This window comes from Magnolia sinica, chromosome 1, assembly GCF_029962835.1.
Source record: "Magnolia sinica isolate HGM2019 chromosome 1, MsV1, whole genome shotgun sequence".
NCBI lineage: Eukaryota > Viridiplantae > Streptophyta > Magnoliopsida > Magnoliales > Magnoliaceae > Magnolia > Magnolia sinica.
Window position 1 is genome coordinate 39227531 of NC_080573.1, and position 6317 is coordinate 39233847.

Below are 6317 nucleotides of genomic sequence, written 5' to 3' on the forward strand. Positions count from 1 at the left end.
ATTAGTTTCATGAGCCTAACCATTTAATCCACTATGCAAACGAATTACAAGAGATGAGGTCAACTTATAGATGTGAAAATCCAATACAACTCTTAGTCAAAACTCTAGCTCTTCTCTCTCACGTTATAAAACATCTTAACTTTTGTGTTCTACCATAATTCGCATAATTACAAACTCTTATATAAAGTTACAACTGATCAATTAGAAAATAAAATACGTACTGTGCAGAAACTATACACACTATTGATCTAACCATTGATCAATTGACATTGATTGAGGATCCTTTGATCGATCCATCCCATAATATTCAATCAATCGAATATGCTTAAAAGTGTCCAGAGAGCTAACATGATATTTTGGATTTATCTCAATCGATCAAGCTTCTATGTTCAGTCGATTGAACATGTCCAAAACTGTCTAGAGAGTTAATTGGAGAATTTGAGATTTTCTTAATTGATCAAAGATCAAGTTGATCAATCGAAATTCCCTATTTTCAACCAGATTAAATGCACCAATTTCAACAAATTTACTGAGCATGGTTAATTTTTAATAACCATTTAAAATTTTAGCGTTTCCAGTTATACTTATATACAAATAGTACCTTTGAGGAAAAAGGATGTCTATCCATAGAACTGTCGTTATTGAAAATCCATGTTCATGAAATTATCAGGAATAGTTATGTACATTCAAATGACCCCTCATATAATAGCACTACCAATTAACTATTGTAAGGTTAAAACGGTTCTTTAAACATTTCCCGCTCTATTCTACCTTTGAGGAAAAAGGATGTCTATCCATAAAACTGTCGTTATTGAAAATCCATGTTCATGAAATTATCAGGAATGGTTATGTACATTCAAATGACCCCTCATATAATAGCACTACCAATTAACTATTGTATGGTTAAAACGGTTCTTTAAACATTTCCCGCTCTATTCCGGATCTAATACAAATGCTTGTAGGATAGCTTATCTGACAAGTCTCTAACCTTGTTAGTATGAATATTGCTAGGTATGCTATTTGGGTTTGGTTGGGTTGCTAGGGTCCTTTGGTGGGGCTAGGGTTGGAAAACTTCAACACGTCGGGTTAAGTCAAGATGGGAATAATCACGTGTATTTGGATTGGGTTTGATCAGTTTGAGTTCATCAGTTTAGGGTTGAGTGCAGAGGAACACGGGTTGTACACCTCGGGTTGGAAATAAAGAAAGTTGGGTTGAGTTGCTGGTTGGGTCCTCATGTCGTTGAGTCAGGCCTGGATTGACCCTCAACCTCCGAAGTGCACCCTTAATGAATGCTGCTGTGCACACATACCGACACCCTCTAGGGAGGGGAGGGCAACTCAGGTAAGACCCTGGCCTCACCCAAGACTGTGGCCCTTTCCGTGGGGCCCACCTAGATGTATGTATTCTGTATCCAGGCTATTTATCTGTTTTTTCAGTTTATTTCAGGGAATTATGCCAAAAATGAAGCAGATGTAATTATCGAGTGGACCATATCATAAGAAACAGTGGTGATTGAATGCCCTACCATTAAAAACTTATTAGGATGCACCTTAATGTTTCCACTGTTTATTTGCCTTCCAATCTGCTGATGAGGTCACATAAGCTTACATGAAGGCAAAAGAAAAATAAACATAAATAAATAAAATCAATCAAACAAACAAACAAACAAATATCAGTTTGATCCAAAACTTTTGTGGCTCATTAATGGTCAATCACCACTGTTTCCTATAGTATAGTCCACCTGATAATTGGATCTGCTTCATTTTTGGCATACTGCCCTAAAATGATATGGAAAAACAGATGGACGGTGTGGATACAGGATAGTACATACATCAAGATGGGCACTAAGGTAAGGGCCTCACTGTCTTGGGTGAGCCAGGGGTCTCACCTAGTCCGCTTCCCTAGGGAGGTCATTGTGCTGGGCCCAGTCCACAAAATTCATCCATGCTAGCCGTCTTGGATTGGAACAGTTGAAAAGTCCAGGCTTAAACCAGTCCAAACGTGGACTACTCTTTCTTTCTCAAGATTGTGTGCCATGGCAAGTTCATGATATCCACACCAAGTGAATGAAACTTAATTAACGTAAAAGACATTCCAATACATAGTCCAAGTCCCAAATAACCAATAAAAAGAAATACATGTACTCCTACATACACAACACGTCCCACCAAAATAAAATAAGAATGCAGAACAACAACTGCCAAAAGAAGGCAAAAAGTCTACAATCCACGGACTTACAAATCTTTCACAAAAATAGTCTTCACAGGACAGATTGTGTCCTCACATGCGAGGACTTCAAATCAACGAGTGGGCCATACCACATAGCTATCATGGGCTAGTTTGAAGGGGGTGGAGAGAGGGAAGGGATTGTAGGGATGGTTGGGAATGGTAGGCAGCGTCGGCAATGTGGCGTTCAACAAACTCGGCATGACGGGCAGAGATGGCAATTGGGTAGCTGGCAATGGTGGCAATGTCACCTCCGGGACTGTAGGCACGACCTGCAAGGGTGGCAATTGGACACTAGGCAATGGTGGTAACGTTACCGCTGGCAAAGGAGGTATGGTTGGCAATGTGGGTACAGGCAGGAATGAGATAAATGGCACCGGTGGTGAGGCTGATGTCTCAGGAGTGTTCAACAATTGGTGGACCGAAAGGCATGTGTGGTGGCCTGGTGACACAAAAATGAGCACACATAAGAAGATGCAAGCTTTTGAAGCCATGAATGGTGGTGTGGGAAGAGGTACTAAACTACTTATGAAATATGAATGAGATATGATGAGGAGAAGCTAAGGGTTATTGGATTTTATAGGGAAGAAAGTAGTGGAATGGCTTGGTGTTTGGATGAAAAAGTGAGTTTGGTTTGGCTGGTTCTGCATGTCTTGGAGAGATTTCTTAGGTTGGTTGTATTGTTCTTTTTTTTTCTTCTTCTTTATTTATTTATTTATTTAGTGTGGATCGTCTATGGTGCAAGCGCGGGGGATTTTTTTATTTTTATTTTTAGTGTGGATCGTCTATGGTGCAAGCACAGGGGATACCTGTGCTGTCGCGTCGCTTCTTATTGGTACAAGTCACTGCTGATGACATGTGAGGTTTGAGTGCAACTTCACGTGGTTTGATGGGGGTAGCTTTCATGTTTCCTTTCAGATCTCTTGGGAAAAGACCTCTCGTCCATACTTGGTTTGTTGGCAATTCGTAATGCGGGAGAGGATAGAGTCTGACATGTAAGCTCAAGGAGCTGAGGTTTGATGGGGAGCAGCCTCCATGCATCCTCTCAGAACTTGCTGTTGTAAAAAGACCTCTCAGGAAAAAAAAAAAAAAACTATTTTTCTTGATGTTCATGAAAAGCGAGGCAACCTCATCCACTCATCTAAAAAAGAGTTCTGAGTCGAGTGTTGCATGGTCAATGCTCAGTGAAACCACATAGGGTGCAGCAATATGATACAAAGAGGCTTGGAAATTCCGACTATTGTTACATTTATTAGCTATTGAATTAGCTGCTAGCTAAAATAAGTTAGAAAAACAGTTAATATTCAACGAGTAAAACTCATAAACATGGATGGCCAAAGCTGTCGAATCCCTGCCTTTTTGATTTTTTGATCCTCCTAGCCACCTACCATAAAACTGTCTTGATCATCAAATCTTTTGAGCGTGTAACATGAGGTTATGGTACTGAACTTGGCTACCCACAGACAATCATGGACAGACCAAACACAGCATGTATTACGTGTTCCTGGGGCCTTTTTTTTTTCTCAAAAAAAGGGGATCAGGTCCCCCTGGACTTCATAGAGATGGCACAAAGCTATACAGATATGGGAGGATAGGCTAACAAAAGGATCCCGACACTCCGGATAAAAACTGAACATTCGGAGAGGCCCAACACAAAAAAATCAGCCAACCTATCGTAAGGAACTACACAAAATGAAAAAAGGAAATTAGGAGATCCGCACCCCACCCAAACCAGATCTGTCTAGAACCAGCTCACCGCGCGATAGGAAGGGGATTTGCGAGGGGTGCTCGAAGGGGATGCATTGTTGGTTGGCGCTGGCCCAGCGGGCCAGGCTATCAGCAACCCGATTGGCTTCTCTCGGGATATGCTTAATGGACACCAATCCACTAGCACGAAAAAAATTCAAACTTCTTCTTCAAATAAAACACCCGCCATGGCGCATCCCCTGGGCGGGAGAACAAATCAGCTACTGTACTGGAGTCACTTTCCACATCGATGAATCTGAAACCTTTATCGAAACAGATTGATACGCCGTCCACGACAGCCTTCACCTTCGCTAGGAAACTGGAGCCCTGACCGTAGCCCTTAGCGAAGGTGAACTTGAAGTGACCTTTGTCGTCGCGGCAGACACCACCACCCCCCGATGGGCCAAGATTACCTCTGGATGAAGCATCAACATTCAGCTTCACGCGGCCAGGGATTGGGGGCCACCATCTCACGAAGGAGATCGAGTGAATGGGCCTCACAGCCTGGGGGAGATGGAGGTCCGCTAGGGCCTCTCTATCAACCAGGTTTTTGCACCGCGGAAGCGGAAAAACGGTCGCTAAGTGGAACAGCCAAGTCCGAACCAGATGAATAGCCTCCGTAATGCTGGAATGGATCCCCTCAAACCAAATGGTGTTTCTACACTTTCAAATTTCCCAGAGGATGAGTGCAGGGGTCAATCCCCTAAGGACACCCAAAAAAGAGCTTGGGCTAGCTATAGCCCACCATTGGGAGGCTCTGGTCAACGTTGATTGGTTGGGGAGGAGGTCCACTGATAGAATGGGGGAGAAATGAGCCCAAACTACAATGGCAAGCTCCCTTGAAACGAACAGATGGTCAATGGATTCCTCCGTTTGGCCCCATTGGGCGCAGCAAACGTAGGCGGAGGCCAAGTGAACTCCCCTTCTTTTGACACTGATGTCTACTGGGATGGCCTTGTTTAGAGTCTTCCAGATGAACGTTCCGATCTTGGGAGGGAGGAAAGAGTGCCACACCCATGTGGCCCAACTACAGGACAGGCCTCGGGCGTGGATGAGTTGTCATGCCGATTTGACAGTGAATTGGCCTGAGTTCTCTTCAGTCCAAATTATACGATCTTCATGATGGTTCAGAGTAATCCCTTCTGCAATCACATGTTAACGAACCAAGGGAGGAAGGGAGGTTGGGAAGCGGATATTGTTTAAAGGGCGCTCTGGCCCAATGAACTCCCTAATCTGGAGATTTTGAGATTAAGGGGGGATGCTCCCTGTATTCCATCTCGAAAGAGGACCAAGGCCCGACCAGTTGACGCCCCAGAAATTGCTTATACCATTTCCCACAAGAAGTCGAGAGTGGTCCATAAGAAGGTGCACGAGATTGCTCATTTTCTTCCATGCAGGTGAGTCTAACTACTGTTGGATGAAGGGAACTTGGAAGCCATCAATCGCGTACTTAGACCTCATGAATTTGGCTCAGAGGCTGCTGTCATGGTCGAAGAAGATGGTCCAGGCTCTTTTCAACCTCAGGGTCGCCGCAACATCCTTTAAACGTTTGATTCCCAGCCCACCTTCCCCGGTTGGGGAAGTGATTCTGCTCCAACGTATCCAATGGAAATTCTTTTTAGCTTCTGTCCAGCCCCAGAAGAAATCGGTCAACCCAGCTTCCAGCGTGGCCAGCGTTTTTTTAGGGACCTCAATGGCTGCAAGGGTATGGATAGGGATGCCCGAAATAACATGCCTAATGAGGATGCTTCTGGCACCTTGGTTAAGGAGATGGGCCCGAAATTCGGGACAAAATTCTTTCAACCAGGGGCTGGAAGGAGGAGGAAAGGACATGTCCTTTAGACAGCGGCACTCCCAAATATTGAAAAATGGGACCCGAACGAGCAAATCCTAACAGCGCTTCAATTCTCCTGATCCTAATAACCATTGCCTTGGCGGGAGCAACGAAGCTGCTCTTGGTGTTGTTTATCTTGAGGCCAGACACGCTCGTGAATTTGTTGAGGAATGCCCTCATGCGTCTAATGGACCTAGCACCACCATTCATGAAGATAGTTGTGTCATCCGCGAAAAGAAGGCGGGAGATTGTCTGAGAGCCTCTTCTAGTCTTATATGGCTGGCAGGAATTAGACTCAATCAACCCTGTGATGCCCCTGTTGAGGGCCTCTATGATAATAATGAAGAGGCTGGACGAGAGGGGATCCCCTTAACGGAGGTCTCTTGCCATTTGAAGAAGCCAATGGCCTTGCCGTTGAAGAGCACCGAGAACTAACGGGACGACCAGCATTGGTTGTGTTCCTGGGGCCTTAAATACCCACAATGTGTTAGTCTTGGACTAGACAAGCCT